Source organism: Equus caballus, chromosome 8 (genome assembly GCF_041296265.1).
Source record: "Equus caballus isolate H_3958 breed thoroughbred chromosome 8, TB-T2T, whole genome shotgun sequence".
NCBI classification, from domain to species: Eukaryota; Metazoa; Chordata; class Mammalia; order Perissodactyla; family Equidae; genus Equus; species Equus caballus.
In genome coordinates this window covers 20,248,326-20,271,728 of record NC_091691.1, presented here as the reverse complement: position 1 = coordinate 20,271,728, position 23,403 = coordinate 20,248,326, and the positions used below count along the sequence as shown (strand labels likewise).

General features: G+C 44.5%; 1 long non-coding RNA gene across 3 annotated transcripts in view; it reads left to right on the top strand.

Annotated features, from left to right (window-relative positions):
• The window catches only part of LOC111774641 (uncharacterized), a 187,033-nt gene extending 163,962 nt beyond the window's left edge, over positions 1 to 23,071 (top strand). Inside the window, exons 3-7 of one of the 3 annotated variants that reach the window (XR_011441356.1) lie at positions 10,054 to 10,209; positions 13,178 to 13,305; positions 15,952 to 16,119; positions 16,227 to 16,363; positions 19,453 to 23,071. This is a non-coding gene — a long non-coding RNA (uncharacterized lncRNA). The remainder of the gene's footprint in view (positions 1 to 10,053; positions 10,210 to 13,177; positions 13,306 to 15,951; positions 16,120 to 16,226; positions 16,364 to 19,452) is intronic. The other 2 variants (XR_002809712.2, XR_011441357.1) reach the window with 2 other exon arrangements.
• Positions 23,072 to 23,403: the final 332 nt, after the last annotated feature.

The window sequence follows — 23,403 nt, the reverse complement described above, 5'->3', positions numbered from 1 at the left end:
TAACACATTTGAAATATACTGTTTTAGTAGGAATTGCATCCCTGGGGGGTGCTGATATAATTGAAGGAAACAATGAAGGTTGAGCTTGACAGATTTATTTAGAAAAGTTTTAGAAAAAAATGTAACCCTAAAACTCGTTATGAATTCATTCATTCATCTATATTTATTGAATGTCTGTCTATGACAGATAGTCTTCTAGACCTTGAAGATACACGTATGTATGATAGACAAGGTTTCTGACCTTAAGAAGCTTACAGTTTGGGAGACGGGGAGAAAGATACTGGTTAATAAACCAGTAAACAATCACCTAACAAGCAGGATTTCATAGAGAGATGCAAACTATCAAGATGATATAGCAATGAGATAAAAGTAAGAGTGGTGCTAAGAGGAGGGATGGTGAAAAAAGATCTCTACTGGGAGAAGCCATTTGAGTTGAGAACCATAAGACATCTGAAGACTAGAAGGGAGGGCATCCTGGCTGGAGGGGATGGCAAGTGCAAAGACATTGAGGCAGGAACAAAATTGGTGTGCTCAAAGAACATAAGGGAAGCCAGAGCGGCCAGAATACAGCAAGCTAGGGAGTGAAATAAACCTGAGGATGTTAGCAGAGGGCTGCATCTGGCTCATCCATCTTCTCAGTGCCAAGAACTGTGTCTATCAAAGAGTAGGTACCAAGAAAATTTGATGAATGTACAGATTAATACAATGAATTAATTACGTCCTTGGTCCCTGTTTTCCATAATCTTTGGTGGTGTTGTCTGTGCATATTTTATAAAATAAAGCTAGTTTAAAAAAACACGAGATATTGTTTTTTGGTAAGTAAGACCCATATCCGTGGGGTCAGCATAAGAGACAATTTGATATTCACTGTCCCCCTAGAACCTAAGATTTAGATGATAAGTACTGCCCCATTAACTGCCTAGAGATACAGAGGAATTGCCATCTACTATAGAAGGACTCCCTTTAAGGAAAGAGGCCCGAGAAGTGCCCGTGATGTGGCCAATGTTACACAGGGCACTTGTCCAATACCAGGGGTGGGAACCCACCTTCTCACCTTGCGATTGAGCTCGTGGCTGGAAGGATTAGCTGATCCATTTAACTCCATTTACTTTGACATGCTCACACTTGAACCTTCCCCAGTACAATGTGCTCACTTCCCAAAATGTGGGATTTTAAGTGAAACCCTGACATTTAGCTCTAGGGCTAAACAGCAATACTTAAATCCCCCAATTAGAAGCAGAGATGGAGATGAAATGGTCCCAAGGAATCTGGAGACACAACAGTTTCAAAAGGCAGCAACAGGCTGGGGCAGAGAGGGAGAAGTTTTAGATCTCACACCAGGAATGCGAAGCTAAATGAGAACCATTCGAAAGCTCTGGGGTTATAAAGTGGAACTCCCTCTTGTACAGTACACAAGAGTTATTAAGTGTGTATATGAGACTCCTGTTTTACTTCATGTACATGATTATTTTATACAGGCGAGTTTGGAAAGAATTATAGGCTGAGAGCTGGCCAAGATGCAAGATGAGCAGCAGGGAATGGCGGGGGGGTGGGGGGGGTGGGGGGTGGTTGCAATGTCATTGTTGGGAGCTCGGGCTACTGGGAGAAAGCAAAGTGGGATCCATCATGGGTCAAGAGGTTAGGGAGAAGGAGAGTGCAGCGTTGGATTCTGTATGGACTTATCTCCTGTAGGAGATCCCGGGCTTAGCCTTCATAGGAAAGGACCTGGTTTGAGAACTAAGGGAGCAGAACCTGGGACCACGTCCAGCAAACTGGGTTTTGTCCACTAATGTCTAGAGACCAGGAAGGTAAAGAATTGATTTGACTTGCCTTGCTTTAAGACGGGAGAGAGATCATGGGCCATTCTCAACATACCCGATGGTTTCAAAAGTGAGAAATATACTGTCTTTCTGAAAGAAGTCCGGGAGGCAGGGAGCTGGGAACAAAGGGCTGCTTTTAGGAGAGACCCAATTACCAACAGCCTGGGCTGGTTGCATCTTTCCTGAAAGTGGTCAGAGACCGTGGAATTGGTCTACCCAGCTCTTATTGGGTTATGTTCCTGTATCGGGAGGCAGGGCTCTGGCAATAGGACAATTTGGACTCCTAAGTTTGCTTCTAACTCTGTGACCTTGAGAAAGTTAACTAATCCCTCCGAGCCTCAGTTTCACTCACTGTAAAATGGGGATTAAGATAGGTACTTATAATGAATATATAACATGGCAGAGGATATGCAAAGTTGCATCTCATTGAGTAACAGCCGTGAAATCAATAATAATGATTGTATTACTAATAATTCTCATGAAAAATGATTGCTTGGACAGGGGTGCAGGGCATTACTGGCACTGTGCATGCTATCTCTTGTTTGATGGGCAGGGGTCTCCTACCACCTGTTCTTTGTGCCCTGGGCCTGTGCCGTGGTGCAGCTACAAAAGCCTTACAAATTTCATTGAGTTGGCAGAGTGGTTTTGTAGCTTGAAAGAGGTTGTCTTCCTGGTGACTGACCTCTCACTCCTGGACGATTGAGATTCTTAGACTCTATTCTGGCTAAATGCCGACCATATCAGAGCCCAAAGCTCTCCTCTTGGAGACCCCCAAGACCTGCTTGAAGCTCTGTTTCCTTGGAGCTACAATCTACCAAAAGGGGAAAAAATGCATATATCATTTTGTATTATTAGGACTTTAATTCCACTTCTTTTATAGGGCTTAACCAAGATAGACATTTATTTCTCTCTCACTGCAAGGCAGTTTCCACTCCATAAGGCCATACAGAGACACAGGCTCCTCCTCTCTTGTTGCTCTGCCAGCTCTGAGACCTTGTCCTTAATCACATAGTCTAAGATGGAACATGACCACGTCCAGGTAGAAGACAGAGGACAAGAAGGGGGAGGTATGACCTTCCTTTTACGTGTATAATCACTGGTCAGATTGGAGTCATGTGATAGGCCCAGCCACAAGGGAGGCTGGGTAATGTAGTTTTTATTCTCAATATCCATGTGCCTAGCTAAGCATCAGGGGTTGTTAAGAAGAACGGGAAAATAGATAATGGCAGACAATTAACCATCAAGGTCTTAGTTTCCTTCTTGACAAAGTTAAGTAGCAAAGGTTCAGGCCTCAGCAAGACTTGGCTTGAATTCCAACTCTGCTGCTTGCTAAATAGAATAAACTTAGACAAACCTCATCTGCTCTGTTTTCTCAGTTGTAAAGTAGCAATAATATCATAATAATCTCAACTTCACAGGACTCTTGTGAAGACGCATGTAGAATATCTATTGCCAGGCCTCCAGCTAGTAGCAAAACCTTGATTGGTGTCCTCCTCTCCTTGATCTCATTGTGCTCCATCCAGATGGTAGCAGCTCCTGGAATGTTTCTTGCATTAGCTTGCTACATGCCTGCTCCTCCCAGGCTTTGAGGTCTTGAGAACAAGGACCATGCTTGTTATCATTTTGGCATTCTGAGTAGGTTGCATAGTGCCTGGAACAGACTTTGTAGTTATGTGCAGTCAAGTTGGCTCTGACTCCTGGTGACCCTATGAATAAGTGATGTCCACCGTGACCTGTCCTAAATAGCCCTATTCAGCTCTGTAGACTCAAGCCTGTGATTTCTTTTATGGAGTCAATCCATCTCATCATTGGTCTTCCTCTTTTCCTGCTGCCTTCTACTTTTCCAAGCATTATTGTCTTTTCCATTATTATCTTTCTCCTGATGTACCAAGTCCTTCATAATGTTTGCTCTCATGAATAAAGGAATGGAAAACCACTGTTGATGAAGCCAGACCTGACAGTATAGGGCCCATATATGCTGGCCCAAGATGGCACCCTACATGTGAGGTACTGCACTGTTTCCCACATGAGCTAACTCATTCATTCATCGTTAGTAGATGCTATTATTATCACTGTGCTTTTCAGGGACACAAACTGAGATAAAGAGATGCTGCTTAATTTGCCGAAACCCATACAGATATTAGGTGGAAGATCTGGGCTTTGAATCCAGGAAGCCCGGTATTAGGATCCATGCTCTTCACCACCATGTCATACAGACTCTGCTTTGGGATAGATGAAAGATGCTTCGTTTAAAGATAGATTAAGTTGTGCTTTTTCATATTTGATTTCAAAGAAAAAAATCATCCCCATATCCTCAGTTATTAGAAGAATCATTTCATCTAATCTGGTGGTCTTCCTTCCTTCCTTCTTCCCTCTCTTTTTCTTCTGTCACAGAAGAACAAGTTTTTTCTCTAATAAATCACCATAACATATAAAACAGAACACAGTAGTCTCAGATCTTACCTCCTAGGTTTCCCCATCACCTCTGCAGGTGTTTCTTAAACCAGTCCAAGATTCTATGAAATACACTTTGCAAACCATTCATTATTTCACCCCTTTTTGTACAAAGGGGAAAACAGAGTCTAGTACAGGAAAGGATTTGCCCAAGTCTGGATGAGAACTGTAGAAAGCATCCCGGTGCCCAGTTCAGTAACATACCCTATCAATCTCTGAGAAGGCCATAAGATACTTTCTACAAAGTCACCTAAACTCAAGACGAGGAGGTTACAGTTCAGTTACTGTGAATTACAGCTTCAGATAACTCAAGAGAACACATTGATTATTCAAGACTGTTGTTGTTAAGCAAAAATATATGTGGCCAATATTTGGAGTCAGGACATTTGTTGTGATCCACGCTCGAGAGGCAGATGTGTTGTTTATTCTATGGGTTTGCGAAGTGCCAAGTCCCCCGCAGTGAATAACTTAGTGACTCAAATACAAACCCCAAACTCCAAACTGGCTCGGGAGAGGTGGCGCTTGCAGAAAATCCTGCTTCATCTAGCCCAAGGAGCTGACCGCCCATGAGCCGGAAACAGACCTCAAAGCGGGAAAGAAACAGAAGTGTCCAAAGAAGAAATGGAAAACACAACCCAGAAGCAAAACCATGCTTCCAGAAAAACCATGGGTGAGCTGAGTCGAGGGTAGTATTCTGGGGTGGTTTCTCAAGGAGGCTGGGCTCCTGTGTTCTCCATGGGGGGATGCGATGTGAAGACAAGAACTGTCAACTTTAAAAGGCTCCAGAGAATTTGGATCCCAGAAGCATTATTAGGCTGTTGTCTTAGGTCTGGGGGTGCAAAGTCCATGTCCACCCAGGCTGGGCAGGAAATGTACACTAGTGAGTGAGCTGAGTGTAAGGTGACAAAAGACAGTTAACAGTCTCAATGTTGTGAGGCAATGGGGAGTTGTGGGCAGTAGGGGGGACACGCCTCAATTAAAGAGAGCAGCGGCCGACCCCTACCCAATTTTTGCCGTGTGGAAATGTGGGTCCAGTGTTGACAGATGTTTTGATTTGTCAAAAGAATTTAAAAACCTTGGTTTTCATGAGCAATCTGCTTTTAAAAACATTGTCAACTAGTGCACAGTTTTAAAAACAGTCTGGGAGTTCTCTGCTCTCCTTCATTAATGTGACCACTAATGGTGGCCATGGATTATCTGCTGTGGTCCCCCACTGAAGACCCTTGGAGCAGAGAGAGGACTTCTAATTCTGCCCCTTCATTCTACAGATGTCATCTTAAGTCACACAACTGTCATCTTAAGTCATCTTAAGTCACAAGACTGTCGTTGGCAGAGTTGGGATGAGAACCAGTTCTGAGTTCTATCTTTCTTTCCTTCACAATACAGATTCTAGAACAGTGTCAGTTTTCCAGAATTGAACAGCTGTGTGTACTGAGTAAGGACAAGCTAAGGCTCCTGCTTTCCATGGAGAAATCCTGATTCAAAGTGATTTAAACAATCCATGAAATTCTTATCTTTTGTATTCGGAAGATCAGAGAAAGGACAGGCTCCAGGTCCAATGTGAACATTGATATCAGGAATCTGGGTGCTTTCTGCCTTTCTGCTCTACTTGTCTCATTTTGCTTCATCCCAAGATTCCTTCCTTCCATCTCTTTCTCCCCTCCTCCTTCTTCTTCTCTCTCTCTTTTTTTCTCTCCCGCTCTCTTTTTCCTCTTAGTTACAAGACTGCCAATGGCAGATGAGTCTATGTCCATTGTTCCATCTGGCAGGAGAGAATGAAAAGCCTTGAAACCTCTCCCACAGGCATGGATTATAGATCTTCTGTGCCAGCTGGTTGAGCTTCCTGTCCATTCCTAGACCAATGCCAGTACACAAGGGAAAGCTGTGTGCTGGTTGGCTGGACTGTGCAATTTACTCCAGGAGTTGAGATGGGACCCTGTGGGGGAAGGGTTTGCATGTTTGTGACCGCCTTCTGCTCACCTGGATACCTCAGCTCTTCACGGAGCCCAATGAGTCAACCTGTGAATCTTCAGGATATCCTTATGGTAGGCTGGACTCGGGCTTTTCCACCAATATCCAGAAGCCTGGCTTTCTGTCTTCCTAGCAAAGCTAGTTTAAAGCAGGTCTTCTCAACCTTTAACTGCACCAGATTCCCCAAGGAGCCTGGTGAAAATGAACATTCCCAGTCTGCCATCCTGGAAGATTCCGATTCCATAGGTCAGAGAATTTGCGTATTTTACACTCTTCCCAGGTGATTTTGATTTGCGTGGTCAAATATCATAGTTTAAGGAATGCTTCTCTAGACTATGAAACCTGGATGGCCCACAACTCAAGAATATTCAAGAAGTAGCCACCAGTCATTACGGAAATGCTTAGACTCATGACAGGTAGAGTTTGAATCTGACGGCACTATAGAAATGTATTTTTTGCAACTATTTTTGAATTCTTGGAATCGAAAATTGCATCTGAGTTTCTAATCATGGTTTTCTGGAGTGTACTGAAGGAACCTTTGGAAAAGAGTGAGATCGTATTGGGAGGGTGATGGAAGGAATGTCATTTGTTCCTCCAGCTTTTATCCATATCTAGAATTATCCTTAGTGCATGGGTTACAAGACACTGGATGGGAGGTTGTCCTGATTGTAGTTAAATAGTGTAACCCTATTTGTGAGATTTTAGCCACTGAATGATTTAGGTTATACTTACATTAAACAAAGGTGAATCCCAAGTGAGAAAATTACTTCCTTTAATGCTTATTTAATCATTCTGATAACTCAGGGAGTTTGAGGCTAGCATTTCCCTCCTCTCTGTAACTTGCTATATCCATTTTTGACAAAGAGAGAGCAGAGCCTGGGTTCAGAGGCTTGAAATTAATATCAATATAATTATATTATCTTTAATATAATTAAAAGCATCTAGCTGTCATTTAATTATATGGTTTTGCTTTCATCGTGTTTCAGACAAGAGGCATGTTAGATTAGGCTGACCTAAAAAAAAAATTCCAGTGACCTAAGACAAACACAGTCTTATTTGATACTCACGCTGTTTGTCTGTCATGGATCTCAGAGGGGTTTTGCTCATGGAATCACTCAGGAACCTGGCTGATGGAATGGCCACTATGTCAAATATTGTTGCTTCTCACGGCGGGGAGCAAGAGAACTTTGAAAGTAGTTTTCACATTGACTGTTAAATATTGTGGTCTGCACGTGACACATGGAACTTCTGTTCACAACCATTGGCCAGAACTAGTCACATGGCTCCACCCAACTACAGAGTCCTCATGTGATTGGGCCGGGGGGTGAAATGGAGATATTTGTAAAGATCACAGATGCTCACTACACAACCTGGTTATTTGCTCTGTCTCCCAGCCGATGTTCTTCCATTGTTTTCTTTCAGATTCTGAGGGTCGGCACCTTCCCTAGGGATGCGTGAACACGGAAAGGGCAGCCAGACGTCCACGCAAAACAGTAACGGGACAGCCTGGCCTTCCTCCTGGGTTCACACCCTCCCTGTCTATGTGACTTTGGGCAAGTCACTTCACCTCACTGGTCCTCAGTTTCCTCATCTGTAAAGTGGGATAATAATAGTGACAGCAGCAACTTCAGAGGGTCGTTGAGAGATTGAAAGGGTTAATATTTGCAAAGCAGTGGGAGGGAACCCAGTTTAGGGCTTCATGAGGCAAAGTTCTCCTTGCAGAAGCAGAGCCTACAGGAGGAAGTGCGCTCAGCCAGGTGAATAGGGTGGCAATACGTGTTCCAGGCAAAAGGAATGGCAAAGTGTGGGATTGTGGCGAGCTTTGATGAACTTCCACCAGAAATTCTGGGTCGAGAGCCCCTTTGCATAAGAGTTTTGATGCTTTTCCTTTGGTGCCTTATGAGTGACGTTGGGTTCTTGGCTGTTGCAGAAGTCCCGCTTCTCAAGATGCGGCTCAGCCTTATCACCCAAGACCAGTTTTTTGAGACCTTGGAACTACTCTCTCCGGGTGGCCTGGAGATGACTGCCACCTGCAGAGTGGTAGAGAGGGACTTCTCTTAGATGAGTTTTGGAAACACAGGGACTAAGAAATGAGGGTTTGGATTACTTTAGCAAGTGAGTCCTTTTCAGAGCATAGAGAGCTGGGGTAGGGGTGTGTGTGTGTGGCAGGGCATAGGGAGAGCTGGTGAGGAAGAGGCGGGAAGAAATCCATGGGGAATTCTTCTAAAAGACAGAAAAATGCAGAGCTCTAGTTCAGAAGAGGTGGACCGTGACCTTGTTCATTTCACATCCATTTACCTTCCCAGGTCGCTTCGGCCTGGATTTGCTCACCAGGTGAGTGAGTTTCAGGAAACTGCTTTGAGCTCTAGTCTTGGCTTCAGCAGCCACCCAAGCTTGATGAGGCTGGTGGGTGGTATCATTTGGCTGGCACCCTGGCTAGAATGTCATTCACTGAGCAAACCTGACTTTCTGGAAAGAACTTCTGCTTCACTGCCAGGCAAGAGCAACGCTTGCCACCGTAAGGAACCGTGGAAGTTTCCTATCCTCCAGGAATCATTAGTCAAAGAAGCATGATGCTGATTAATTAACGAATGCAACAATCATGGCAGGGTATTTGCCACTGGGACTTAACCCCCTACTATGCCTCAGGCACAGCCAGAGTCCCTCTCCATAGATGAGCTCATTTGATTCCCACAAGCTTGAAAGGGAAGCACGATTTTGAGAGGGAACCTTTGCTACAGCTCATTGGAGGGAATGGCCATGGTGAAGTGTAAAATCAAAGTTCTTATTACTAGGAAACGTGTGGTAGTGCCCCAGATCTCTATCCTAATCCTGACTCTGTAACCCATCTCCTCACTCAAGAAAAAGTTTAAGGATTTAATATTTTACTGCTTTGGCCATGTCATTGGAAGGAAGATGTTCTGTATGCTGGTGCTGACATCTCCATTTTGAGATGAGGAAACTGAGGCTCAGAGAAGTCAAGTCATTTGGAGTTCCACAGTGGCAGAGCTGAGATTATTATTTTTTTTAAACCTTAGCTTTTTATTTTGACATAATTTCAGACTTGCACAGAAGTTGCCAAGAATCCCCGTCTACGCTTTATCCAGCTCTCGCAATGTTAATACTTTATTACATTGGCTTTACCCTTTCTCTTCTTTTTCATTCCAAAGCATTTGAGATCGGGTTGCAGACTTAACGTCCCTTTACCTCTCAATACGTTAGTTTACGTCCTAAAGACAAGGATGGTCTCTTACATAATCACAGTACAGCTACTGAGATCAGGGAATTGCTATTGATACAGATAGAATATTAGTATCAGGTCTACAGACTTTGATTATATTTCGCCAATTGGAAAATAGTCCCAACAGTGTCCTTTATAGCAAAATGATAAGGAATAAGAAGGAGTAGAAGGAGGAGAGAGAGAGAAAGAGAGAGAGAGGGAGAGAGAGAGAGAAGAAAAGGAAAAAAAGCAAAAGCAAAGAGAAATTCTTGAATCACTCAGTGCCTTCACTTGTCATGCCTCTTGTGTCTCTGGTGATCTGGAAGCATTCCTTGCTCTGTCTTTGTATCTCAGGACGTTGACAGTTTTAGAGTACAGGCCAATTATTCTGTAGAATGTTCATCAATTTGGCTTTGTCACATTGGATTTCTGTTATGTTCTTTTGACAGGAACACCCTAGAAATGATGTTATGTACTTCGCAGAACATCATAGCAGGAGGCACATGCCATCAGGATCGGTCCTGTGATTGGTGATGCTAGCTTTGATCATTTGCTTAAGGTGGTGTCTAATTTTTCCTTTGTTCTTAGTAAGTATCTTGTGGGGAAATACTTTGAAACTGTATGAAGATCAGAGCCGGGACTTTTCCCCCAGCAGTCCGACTCCAGAACTCACAATAATCGGCTACACTTACCATTTCCCCATTTGGCTGGCGTTTATTCAGGATTGACCAGGCGCTGTGCTGAGTAAGTTAAACCCATTATTTCTTTTCGCCCACCATGATTTCAGAGCTGTGAGGGTCCCATCTATCAGATTCATTCCCTCATCTACATTATGCCATATATTTCAGGACCCAGATGAGTTAATCACCTCTTGCTAAAAGAATTCTGAGAAAGGTGAGCTCCAGTTCCATCCTCTGGTCATAGAATGCAAACCAGGAGCTGCAATGGCTCTCACAGATTCCCGAGGAGCAGATGTGCCTCGGAGTATTAGCCAAACAAAACCCCTGCCAGAGATGAGAACTAAGAGGGAAAACCCGTGTGCGTGCGACTCAGACGGGGCTGCAGGAGTGGCTTTTTATGAGATTTAATATTCCCCTTGCTGGAGACACATTACTATCAAATAATAAACAGCGGAGTCTATAGTGTTGATCTTTAAAGTAAATCCTATTGCTATTAGCTTATCTACCCAACTATTAAAACTAATAAAATAATAAACCATACGACACAGTCACTTAGCTCAATTCAACCCCCCCCACTTCAATTTTCTCCTTCCATGACTGTTGGTTTTTCCAGCAATTTCCTGCTTATCACTCAGCTATCTGGAACGTTTTCATGTGTTTGGATGACAGAGTTCAGTTGCCCTGGGATGTTTTTATACTTTGCTCTCTCTCTCTTTTCCTATAAATTGAACTTTATTCTCTTTTTACTTTAGTCTGTAATGTTTGCAGCCTGTCATTCCAGCAGGCAAGAATGTCTCTCCTTATCGGATTCAAGATCACTGACCTCTTGGGGTCCACTGTGAACTTGCTAAAGAGAAGGAAAAATGCCAAAAAAAAAAAAAAAAAAAAATCACGCTCCATGTTAACCGGTGGTGGTGATGGGGAGACCCAGTACTCATTCAGGCTTCCTCTGGTCTGTGGTCTCTGAAAGCCTGGCAAAGTCATTTTATGAGCTTGGAATAGATCAGAAAAGAAAAGAAAAACAACATACAGAGGGATTGCTTCTTGTGTGAGGGTTAACTCCATGCAGAGTGAGAGTATAAGGCAGCATGTGAATAGAAAAAAAATCCTTGAATCTCTCTTGGGAGATTGTCTTATTAGAGACCAATATCTCATCTCTCCATAAGCCCGCCAGATCCAGTTTTGTTTCCACCCTTGAAGATCTCTTTCTATATTTGAGAACCAGAAAAAGTAGCTGGCTATAATTTAATGGCATGTTATATGAAAAAAATGTATATTGAAGGCCCAGCATGGCACTCAGCATGGCGGATGCTCATGCACTAGCAGGACATTGGAACTGGGTCTGACTGAGTGAGGACCAAATTCACCCTCACATCTCATACTCACTTGGGGGCACGCGCTCATGACTCTCGCTACTTCTGTCATCTCTCTCTGCCTCTTCCTCTTTGTCCCAGAACAGGTAGTTGGATTTCCTTACCATAACTATTGACATTAGACCATCTCACTGTGAGTAATTCTCCAACACACAGATCTCAGCAGGATGTGGATTTTACAGCTTCATTTGATTGATCTTGTTCTGGATTTAGTCTTAAGAGCATCTCCATGAGACAGTTTGACAGGAGTAAGAGACTGCTCTCCTGTCTCAGGGATCTTATATTCTGTTCTCAGTATCGTTCTGGGCAGAGTTCTGCCGATGATCAGGAAAGCATAGTATCAGGTAACAATCGACTGACTGAATGGTAATTTGACTCACTGCCCAAACCCCACAGGTCTTACACCTTCCCCTTTCTTTTAAATTTAGTGAATTTGTGTATGTCTGTGTCTGAATGAGGTGAGAAATATGTTATTCAGGTGAGAAGAAAGACGTGCTTAGGAAGATTTTTAATTTAGCCTGAGTACTTTTGTACTTTAAAAATGACCTTTCTCCACACCCTGCCCCCAATTGAGTATAGAGGAAACATACATTCATTCCAGAAAATACGGAAAAAGCGAGGTATCGGTCCGGGGACATGACTGTTAAGAAACATAAGCCAACTCTGACTGGCTTAAGCAAAACTTAATTTATTCGATGCACAGTCTGGATCTCTCAGAATTGGCAGGAGGCTTTGTAAACTAGGCTTAGAAAGTGGGAATTAATTATGGAAGCTAGAGGGGGCGGGGGAGAGAGGAGCACGGCTCCAGTGTCATGCTAGGAAGGTTCAGGTCAGCACACCTCTGCTGTGGTAAATGACCTGGAACTGCTCCTTCTAGTGCCTCATTCTCTAAGTGTTATGGACTGAATCATGTCCCCCAAAATTCATATGTTGATGCCCTAACCCCCAATACCTCAGGATATGATTGCATTTGGTGATAGTGCTTTTAAAGAGATAATTAAGTTAAAATGGTGTCACTCATCCAATATGAGTGGTATCCTTAAAAGGAGAGGAAATCTGGACACACAGCGAGACACCAGGAATATGTACACCCAGAGAAAAAGCCTTATATAGACACAATGAGAAGGCAGCCATTTGCAAGCCAAGGAGAGAGAAACTGACCCTGTAGTCACCTTGATCTTGGCCTTCCAGCCTCCAGAAGTGTGAGAAAATAAATTTCGGTTGTTTAAGCCAGCCAGTCTGTGGTATTTTGTTATGTTACTCCCAGCAAACTAATATGCTAAGGGGGCAGAGTCTTAGGAGAGGACATCCGATTGGCTGGGCTGAGGTCACATGACTGTTTCCTGGTTGTATCTCTTGACTTCTGTAGCGAAACTTGGGACACCTGGAATTATCTGGCCATCAGTGCACAACAAGGCAGAGATAATCCCTCTAAATAAAATTTGGATGTGGAGAAGCAGACACTGTTGATGCCTGTGGCAGCCAGTTTCTTTGATGGCCCCCAGTGATCCATGATCTTCACTCCCTGGTGTTCATACCCTTGTGTAGTCTCCTGCCATATTGAATCAGACCTGGTCTGTGTGGCCAGTAGATTACGCCAGAGGAAACTGTGTCTGGCTTCTGAGTTAGGTCATAAACGGCACTGTGCTTCTCCCTTAGTCTCCTGGCTTGCTTACTCTGGGGTAGTAGCTGTCATGTCATGAGAACACTCAAGCAACATGTGGAGAGGCCCCGGAGAGGAGAAACTGAGGCATCCTACCAAGAGTCAGCATCAACTTGCCAGCCATGTGAGTGACCAGCTTGGAGGCAGAGCCTCCAGCCCCAGTCTAGCCTTCGGGTGAGACTACAGCCCAAGCCAATCAAAACTGCAACATCATGAGAGGCTGTGAGCCAGAACCCCCAAGCTGAGCTTGACCCACAAAACTGTGAGGCAAAGTAAATGTTTATGATTGCTTTAAGTAGCTGAGTTTTAGAATAGGTTGTTACTCAACAGTAGGAAACTAAAACAGTGTCCCACCCACCTGGCTGTTGCAGGTGCTATTGAGGTGCCTGGGAGTTGTGTCTTTCCCCGGTCCCTCACCCCCAGGATGGCCTGCTGCCAACATTTGACTGGTTCATGGGTACAAAGTCCCTTCTCCCTTATGTCAAAGAGAAACTGACTTTGTGGTGCAACTTGTACTCCAGAGCTCCCCGCAAGATCAGGCTGAAGCTACACTGCATTTGAAAACTCATCTTTGCTGTATTCTCCCTTCCCTATCTTGCTTCCCTCACTCCCTTCCAGGTTGAGAACACACTCTCCAGAAATAACCTGGACAAAAATTCTCATCTCAGGTTCTGCTTCTAGGAAAACTGACCTCAGACGGAATGCATCTAGGGAGCAGCAGTGAATGCCAAGCAGTCAAAAACATTGTGTGACTAATACAGTCCATCCCTTCACTGACCCAACTTGAGTTTTTTCCATATACACACTTTTAAGTATGCTCTATCTAAACATCCACACCTCCCTGTACAAACAGAGACACAGTTTTCTTCTCCTTGAAGGGAAAGAATACATATCTCATCAATAAATGCATTTAACCAGAAGTTTGTGCTTCTTGCATCATGCTAAATCTTCTCCTATTCTTTTGTGACTCTATTTCAATATCTTGCAACCTATGAAATGGTAAATTTAATGATTACCAAGTGCCAGAGAGGGTGAAAGGGAGAAGAAAGAGAAGAAAGATTATTTAAAGTATATAAATATATATTTAACACACACCCCCACACAAATATAACAAGTTTCTGTGACTACTCACAAGGTTGTGGCTAGTATTTATTAATCCTACACTACGTACTCTGTATTCCCTGGTTGGGGTTGTTTGCCCAGTGAGGTGACCGAAAACTTTATTTCTCAGGTGGCTAAATCCTTGGTGTCCTTGCCTGAAAGAATTCGTCATAGTTTTCCATTAACTTTGACCCCTGGATGGGGCTACATGCGGGTGGGAGACACTCAGGACATCACTTGAATTCCATTCACCTTCCTCTGGCTCATGCTGTGAATCAGAATTTCTATTTTCCTTTGACAGAGAGAGTCATCAATCCCAGCCTGCTGACACTATAAACCTCTCTTTTTTTTATTGGGACATATGAATCCCAAAATCCAAAAAGCCAGCCTCACCTCCCAACTCAATGAAATCATCATTGAGTTCCCTCTTAGAAGCATCACACACAAGATTCAGATTCAGAGTTGTTAAAATCAACGTGCTCAAGGTCACCTGATGGTAGAGGCTAGACTCAAACCCACATCTGTGTGATCCAAAGCTGGAGCACTGAGCTCTTTGACCACTTCAGTGGGTGCAAAGACCCTGGCATTCTACGTGGCTCTTGGCAGAAGACAAGTGTAAAGGTGTATTAGGAGAGAAATGGCTCCCAGGGTTGGGGGGAGCGTGTGTTGCAGTGGAACAATCCATGGCTTGAATCCCAGCTCTGTACTTATATTTATTCAATGTATTAAAAATTATTTAATGAGTCTCTTCTCCGTGGCAGGCGCTGTCCTAGTTACTGCAAACAGAGCAGCATTCATAAGCAAAGTCCTGCATTTTCTTCCCTAGCTATTCGTCCACTGGCAAATTATTTCACTTCACTGAGCCTCAATTTCCTGACCTATAAAATGGGGCTATTAATACCTACTAGGTGAGAGAAGTCAATTGTTTTTGTCCATAGGAAAATGGGACCCATAATACCTGATCTTGCTGAGAGAATTAAATCAGACAAACGTGTACAGACTCATTCATTCAACAAATAGTTATTGACCATCTACTGTGTGCCAGTGATGGGGCTGAGCTCTGAGAACACATCAGTAAATGAGGCTAATGTGGTTTCTGCCCACTTGGACCTGACATTGAGTGAGGTTAGACGTTGAGCGAAAAATTGCAACTGTGATGAGGGTTTCTAAGAAACACGCAACCAACTATGGCCATTGCTATACTTCTTTGTCATAGCCTTGCTGGCTCTCTTCCTAAAGGTCCCCGGGGTTCAGAGAGCTTATAATGCCTTCCTTGTTTGTTTCCTGAATCCCAAAAAGGAGAGTAAGACGTTGGTGCTGGAGCAGCAAAGGCAAGTAAGAGTTAAAATTGAAAAGTTCCTCAAAGGAACAGCAACCAACGTGTGTCTGCTGCCATGTTGGCTGGGTCTCACTGTCACTTTGCCATGACTTTAGGTTTATGGAAAAAAAGTAAGCCCAACAGAGAGGAAGAGAGGAAGTCGTTTTTCCTACAGCACAGCTGAAAATCCCATCATTCCATGGAGTTTTTTTCCCCTTAATGTGCACAGTTTTTGGATGGATTTTGCTCCTCTGTCAGCTTCCTTTAGACGTTTTATTGTAAGGTGTATTTATGGACTCTGAAACCAGATATAAATGGCCGAGAACTAATTCTGTGCTTCTTCGGTTCTAGCAGAGTGTGCCCAGCATGGTGGCTGGTGTAGAGCAGATTCTTGGCAAATGTTGGCTGGATGAATTTTTGCCTGGAGACTTCAGGTCAATCACAATTTTCTGGAAGTTCCGTCCTGTTGACTCATCTTGTTCACAGAAGAAAAAGGTGTCAGTCTGTCTTTCTGCATCAGTGAGTTTGTTTTTGGTCTGTCAGGGTAGGAACACATCGGGGTTCTCAGGTAATTAATGGTTGAGGTGCACCTGCTGGTTGTAAGTCATTGCATTCGTGTTTTACAGGTCGGATCCTTGAGATATTTAAGAAACAAGGAGGTGAAGGCATCATGTCCATTGCCTCCTCCCATAAGAAGAGGTTATGAATTTATTTTACTTCGACCCCTAATTCATTTCCACGGAGATCATGCTTACCAGTTGCTGTAAGTCTCTCGCATCCGCTGAGATGTGTCTGTCTTCTTGTTGGCTAATGGTTTTGTCATTAGTCTGATGAATAGACTCAATATAACATTCTTCAACTCCGGAGTAGGAAGAGATTCTCATAACTACCCTGCTGACCCTGTCATCTTACAGGACAGAAACCTTCCAATTGGGCTTTCATAAGGAGACAGACTAAATGGGTGAAGTGTCTCTTTTTCTCTGGCCAAGTCATTTTGGATGGAGGGAATGCAAAAGTCACCTTCTAATTTGACGACTGCCCAAGAAAGTAAATTTCATTTTTAGTGCAGTGGTTAGAATTTGTTTGCTAGAAGGAAGTTGTAAGGAACCAGTGTGTCTTGCATATCATGGTCATCCCAAGCACATGATAGATATATTTATTGAATAAATAGTTATTGAAGAAGTTGAAAAAAATTAATGAAAGGGAAAGAACAAACAATGATATACACATAGTAGATACTGTCCAAATACTGATGAATAAGAGAAGAAAGGAATAAATGAATAAATGAATGAAAGTAATTCCCAAAGTGAAATAACATTAAATGGCTGAGTTTGAATGTATGAGAGAATTGCAGAGTGTCTTCCTGTGAATAATGGTGCCCTTGACGGTCTTCCCGCAATTTGCAGAGTTGGTTTCTCAGTGCCCGCCTTTGTCCAATGCGACTCATTCCTTCTGACCACAATTGTCTGGAACAGGATTGGCATCTAACCCAAGGAGACAAAGGAAAATATCTTCCCCGGGAAGAGCGGAGACTGAGATTCTGTCTTTGCCTGTTGTATTTACTGTAATGTGTTCATGTGGCTACTATGGGGAGCCGTCTTTCCCTCACCAAGAACATAAGGAAGAAGGAAAGATGGTTTTCCATGAAGCAGAAGAATAAATACAGAGAGAGAGAGAGAGAGAAGGAAAGTGTGAGTGAGCACTAGAGAAGAGAAATGGAGAAAGATAAATCTCTGGATTCCTGAGATTCTTCTAGTTCCTGGATATAATCCTGAATCTTTATAATTTCCCCAACGTTTTTGCTCCAGTTAGCACAAATTGATTTATGTCATTACACCCCAAACAGTCTTCACTCACATGCCCAGAAATGAGACGCTCTAGATCTCATGGCCTTTGTGCAAAGACAAAGACTGGATCTCTTAGCAGCTCGGCCACTTACGGCTCCCAGTTCCCTTCCTGCTTCTTCATCCCTTTGGATTTAAAGATGAAAAAAATAGAAGAAGGAGGAGAAAGAAAGAATGGAACACCTCTGCCCTCATCACTTGAAGCTGATGGGTGAGAAGTTGCTTGATTTGGTTTCCATTCAGCGCTGAGGTTTGTCTTCCCTGCTTTCGGCATGAGTCTCAGTTGCTTTATCTTGGCTCCTGGTTGCTCAAGAGGACTGAAGGGTGTCCAGGGCAGGGCTGTGGTATTTGCATTGGCTGTCAGAGCTGCTGGGTTAGTAGAAGGGCCTGACCTCAGCCTTCAGTGCATCAGACATTTGCTTTCTGGGGTTCCTTGCCCTGGTGATTAGGACAAAAGGCCCCCACAGTTGAGTCTCAGTGAAACCTGATTGGCGTCTCCTAGAAGTGTTGTGTTTTGTAGCGCTACCACTAGGGATCATGGGAAAGAAACGGTTCTTCTTTTCTCCCTTCTCCTCTCCAGCAAGGGAAGCTGGTGGTTTTGGCTGCGTCGGTGGAAAAACAAATACCCTTCCACAAATAAGTTCTTCTCACAGCCTTGAATTAGTGTTGGCAAAAACACCTCCGCGTGGGGATTCCACAAAGGCACAAGCCAACCACACCTTGAAGAGAGAGGACCTCAAAGAGGTGGGGTGGACGGGTTGGGTGGAGCGGTTTTGGGGCAAAGGAGGCAGTGAGTGTCCCTGAGAGGAAATGTCAAAACGAAGAGCTGGGAAGGCACAGAGAGACGAGGTCTCCTGGCAGCTTTCTCTGGATCAGGCCGGATACTTTCATTTCAACCGGTTTCTTAGGTGTTGGCAAAGGCATCGTGAGTCCTAGCAGCCAGCAAATCCATGGCTGCCTGGGAAAAGCACAGTCGTAACAAAAAGAAGAAGAAAGGAACTTGCTTTGCGAATGAACTTGCAGACCCTGGAAACTGCACATAAGGGAAAGTTTAAAATAATGGCGCTTTGATGGAATCTCTTTCTTCAGCCCAAAAACACACCTCTTTTTTTAGCATCGTTAAAAAGTTGCTCTTCCTCAGCATCACTGCTACCCTTTGCCACCCCGACCCCCTTGGCTGCCCTTTTCCTCTTCCAGCCTTCACCAATCAGCTGGGGCTGCCAGTCTGAAGGTTGGGGCATGACATATTTGCACCATGCGTAAACACCGCTCGCCATTAAGAGCTCCATCTAATGAGAAACAGAGCCATGGAGGGGAAGCTTCAAAGTGGTTAACGGAAGGAAGTGCCTGGAACGAAATCCGACTTGATGTCCCAATTAATACGTCCCCTAATTCTATTTCCTGCCCTTGCGGGCTTGCAGCCGCCTCCCTCTAATTTCTGTGGGAGACGGAGACTCGGCTGATGGGGAGGAAGGAACCTGGAAATGGGGCGGCTTCATGGATGACTTGATACGCAGGCAATGGGCATATTAGGACAAATTAGAGAATTAAGGAGGAGGAAAAAAAAGAGACAACGACAGTCAGAGGAAATGTCATCCTGAGTAATAGTATTAATGGAGACTGGGACTCTGCTGGAGAGGGTGGCTGGAGAAATTGAGAGCTGAGAGCGCCAGCCAAATAGTTTTTTATTTCAGCCTGGGAGAGAGGAATGGTTGCCAGACCCTTTCCTTGCTGCTCTAGGACCTTGGGGTAAAACCAGCTGTGGGTCTGTGCAGGAGGATAAAGGGCAGGTCCAGATCTCAGCCAAGAGCCTGTTGAATTTAGATGAAGCCTTTGCATGCAAATAAAGTTAAATAAGACATTAGCCCCCGAATAGTCAAGTTAGAATAAGTGGTGGGCTCTGTAGGTGTTAAAAGCTCTTTGTACTAACCCTATATAATCAGTTTGAAAGTCCACCATTCAATGGCTCTTTTCAGTTAAGCTGCCCTCTGTATTGTCCCTTCCAAAGGCAGATGCTTGTGGAGGATAAAGCATCTCTGATGCACTGGGATGAAGAATTTATCAGAGGCATTGGACACCCCAAGAGAACTGGTGACCAGGAGACCCACACCTACTCTGGGACAGCTTGAGCAATCTCCGGATGAGTTCCCCGACTCCAGTCTCTGCATTACTATAGTCTGTCCTCAGCCCACCTTGCACACATCTGCCTCATGATCTTTCTAAAATACACAGCCCATCTTCTTACCACCCGCCCTTAAATATCTGGTGGGGCTCTGCAGAACCTTTGTCAGCAGGTCTGACGGCCTTAGCATGGCATTCAAGGCCCGTCGTATTCCAAATGGGCTTTCTCTGGAGCTGTGCCTTCCTCTCCTCTCCTCCTGGGCCCCCGTTTCCCCAGCCTAGCACATTGCTTCCTTTTCTCTAGCTGTGCCCATGCTGTGCCTTCCCCCAGCTTTGCCTGCTTGCTCTTCTGTGCTTCCTCTTTATCCATCAAGTCTAAGTTTAAGAGTGCCCCGTGGCATTGTAATAGTTTGCTTTTGTGTCTGGCTTTCCTAAGAGGATGTCCCCCAGAACATGCACGGAGGACAGGACCAAGGGTTTAAGTTTCTTGACATTCGCTATGTGTGACATAACATTTGTTGTGGTGCCATGGAGTTGATTCCAACTCCTAGCAACCCTGTGTATGGCAGAGCAGAACCCTGCCCGGTCTTTTTGCACCATCCTCTCACCTTCTGGCGCTGTCTCAGGCAATGGTCTGCTGCTATTCACAGGGTTTTCATGGCCAATTTTTCAGAAGTCGGTGGCCAGGTCCTTCTTCCCAGTCTGTCTTAGTCTGGAAGCTCTGCTGAAATAGGTCCACCATGATGACCCTGCTGGTATTTGAAATCCCAGTCGCGTAGCTTTCAGCATCACAGCAACATGCAGCCACCACAGTATGAAAACAGACAGACAGGTGGTGTGGTTCCCTGACCCACGGATGAACCCGGACTGCGGCAGTGAGAGTTGAATCTTAACCACTGGACCACCAGGGCTGACTCTGACATAACCTAGGGGCTCAATAAATGGGGAGGGAAAGGAAGAAGGAGAAAAGGAAGGAAAGGAGAAAGCAGGAGATAGAGGAAAGAGGACGCAGAAGGAACAGGAAACATCTAGAGCTTGCATTGTCCATGGCCAAATTTTATCATTGTGTAACAGACAGCCGGTTGGACATACGATCAAGCTGAGTTCCATTTAGAACGTATTCAATTTAAGCAAATTTCCCAGGCTACACAATGTAGCTGGATTAAGAGCCTACACTTTGGAGACCTGGGTTCAAATCCTTCTGCAATCAATCAGTCATTGGGGAGGGCACTTCTCCTCTCTGAGCCTCAGTTCCCCTATCAGTCAAATGGGAAAAAGATGGTCATGAGGATCAAACAAGGTAAAGTACGTAGAATGTTTTGCCCAGTGCCTGGTGCAGAGTAAGTGATCAATAAAATTTAATATCCATGAGAGTTGAGCCTGGGAACTCTGCCATCCTTTCAGACCATCTGTGGTTCTCTCTTCCTCCTCTTACTGGCCTCTTCTGCCGAGGCCCTGCCCCTTAATCTGAACTGTTCACTCTTCTCGCTGCCAGGATAGACAAGCCAGGGAGTGGCCCCAGCATTCATGCCAACAGCCACTGGCATCTTGGTTACTGGGGAACAATATCGTTGCTGTGACTTGGTTCTTTAAAGGATCTGATGTCTGCCACAAACATACCCAAACAAAAACCTCCTGGTTACATCATTTGCTTGGGAGAAGAAGTGACAGCAAAAATGTGCAGGTCTGAGATCTGATGCCTCTGTTCTTCCACTGTGGTTTGTCAGCCAATGGGGAACCTAGAGGAGCTGCTGAGACCACACATGGGATCTTTTCCATCAAGATAAACCTCTACACCATCCAGATTCTTTTCCCTGTGTTCTTGGGAGCTGGTATTCCTGCCTGGAGCAGAAGTCACCACATCCTGGCCAGACAGTGCCTGTTGATGTAAATATTGATGCAGTGGCCCAAGAAATCCAGGTTGGAATTTCTCCTTAGGAAATCACTGAAGACAAGGAGAATGACCCTGAGGTCCATGGAGGATGGCTTCAGAGTGGGCCAAGGCTTCATGCAAGTTATTCTCCAAAGGGTTGAACTGGGCACTGGTGTCATTGAGAACTTGCTCAAGACAAGGCCTTCCCATTTGGATAGTCCATGGAGGTGTTCGAGCCCCATTCATTTCATTATTGACAAACTTTGATCAGGGATCAGAGAGTCTTCCTCTTCTGGCTATCTTATGACATTTGAAGAGTTCTTCCTTCTTTTTAGTTCCCAGTCGTCTCTGATTATTGTACTCTGCTGAGAAGATCCACTTTATTTATGATTTTGTCCCCTTCCAAGGACAGTTCACATCCAAAAACTGGTGATGCAAGAGAATAAAGTCCCAGCCCCTTGGCCCTAACAGAAGCATCATCTCACCTTCAGAACTCCCATCGGGTCAGCTGAGGCCTTTGTTCTGACTGCATCACATCTCAACTTCTCCCTCTACCCAACTCTAATTCCTTTCCTTCCCTTCCACCCCTAATAAATGTCCTGCACATTCATCCTTAGCCGGGCATCTGCTTCCCAGGGAACCCGCAACAGCAAGGTCACACAAAGGGAAAAGGGCCAAGATGAGGCTGGAATCCAAGTGCCAACACTCCTGCTCATTCAGGAGACCCCTGGCCCATTTCCGAGTACTTACTGGGTGCCAGGCACTGAGCCAGGAACTGGGGATGAAGTGACAAGGCTCACAGGGTCCTTGTCCTCATGGGTCCATGTCTGGAAGGACCACAGACACTGAATTTACAGTTATTTACAGAGGTGATGAGTTTTAAGGAGGAAAGGTACCAGATGCTAGGGAAATAAATAACAGGGGCATCAGACAAATTTAGAAGATCACATAAGGCTTCCCAGAACAGAGATGGTTGAAGTAGGAGCAAAGGATGATAAAGACAAGTTAGCCAGAAAAAGAACAACTTGTTCAAAGAACTAGACATTGGAGGGGGCATGGCATGATGGTGGAAATCACAGGACTCTTGGAGAGAATAGGGAGCATTGTATGGAAAGAGCGTGGGGGGCATGAGGCTGTGGCTTGGACCACTTTGATGATCAAGAAAGCTCTAGACTCTATGGTATGTGGCCTCCAAAGATGCCCACTGTTGAGGACTTCATCTCTGAACATACCTGATGTTCCACCCAAACTTTGAATCTAGGCTGGGCTTGGGCCAGGGCTAGGCCAATAGAATGCAGCAGAAGGGGATGCTGTGCCAGTTCTGGACCTCGTCCTTAAGAGGCCTGGTGGATTCCACTTTTACTTTGGAAAGTCTTTCATCAGGCCATAAAGAAGCTCACGCTACTACTGAATGATGAGATACCGTGTGGAGGATGAGAGGCCACATGGAAAGTACCAGACATGGGAAGACTTCTTCCTGGACCTTCCAGCTCAGGCTGGCCACCAGCTGAAAGCCATGAGTGAGCCCAGCCAACATCACATGGAGCCAAAAACCCACCCCACTGTGACCTACCCAGATTCTTGACCCCCCAGAATTGTGAGAAATAATAAATCCTTGTCATTTTCAACCTTGAGGTTTTGAATTGATTTATTATACAGCAATAGCTAAGTGAAGCCTTCTAGAAAACAATCCCAGATACACATCCATCTCCAACAGCTCACATTTACCCAGTACTGACAATGTGCCAGGCTTTGTGCTATGGGCTTTTATAACTTATTTCATTGAAACCTCACCAAAAATCCAATGAAGGAAGCATTTATGTTCATTTCACAGATGAAAAGGCTCAGAGCCAATGTGACTTCCCCAATTTGCATAGTTAATAAAGTGGAGGGACACGGACTTGCACCCAGGCAGCATGGCCTTGAGGCCTGCTCCTTCCATCACTACATTGACTGTTCTTGTAT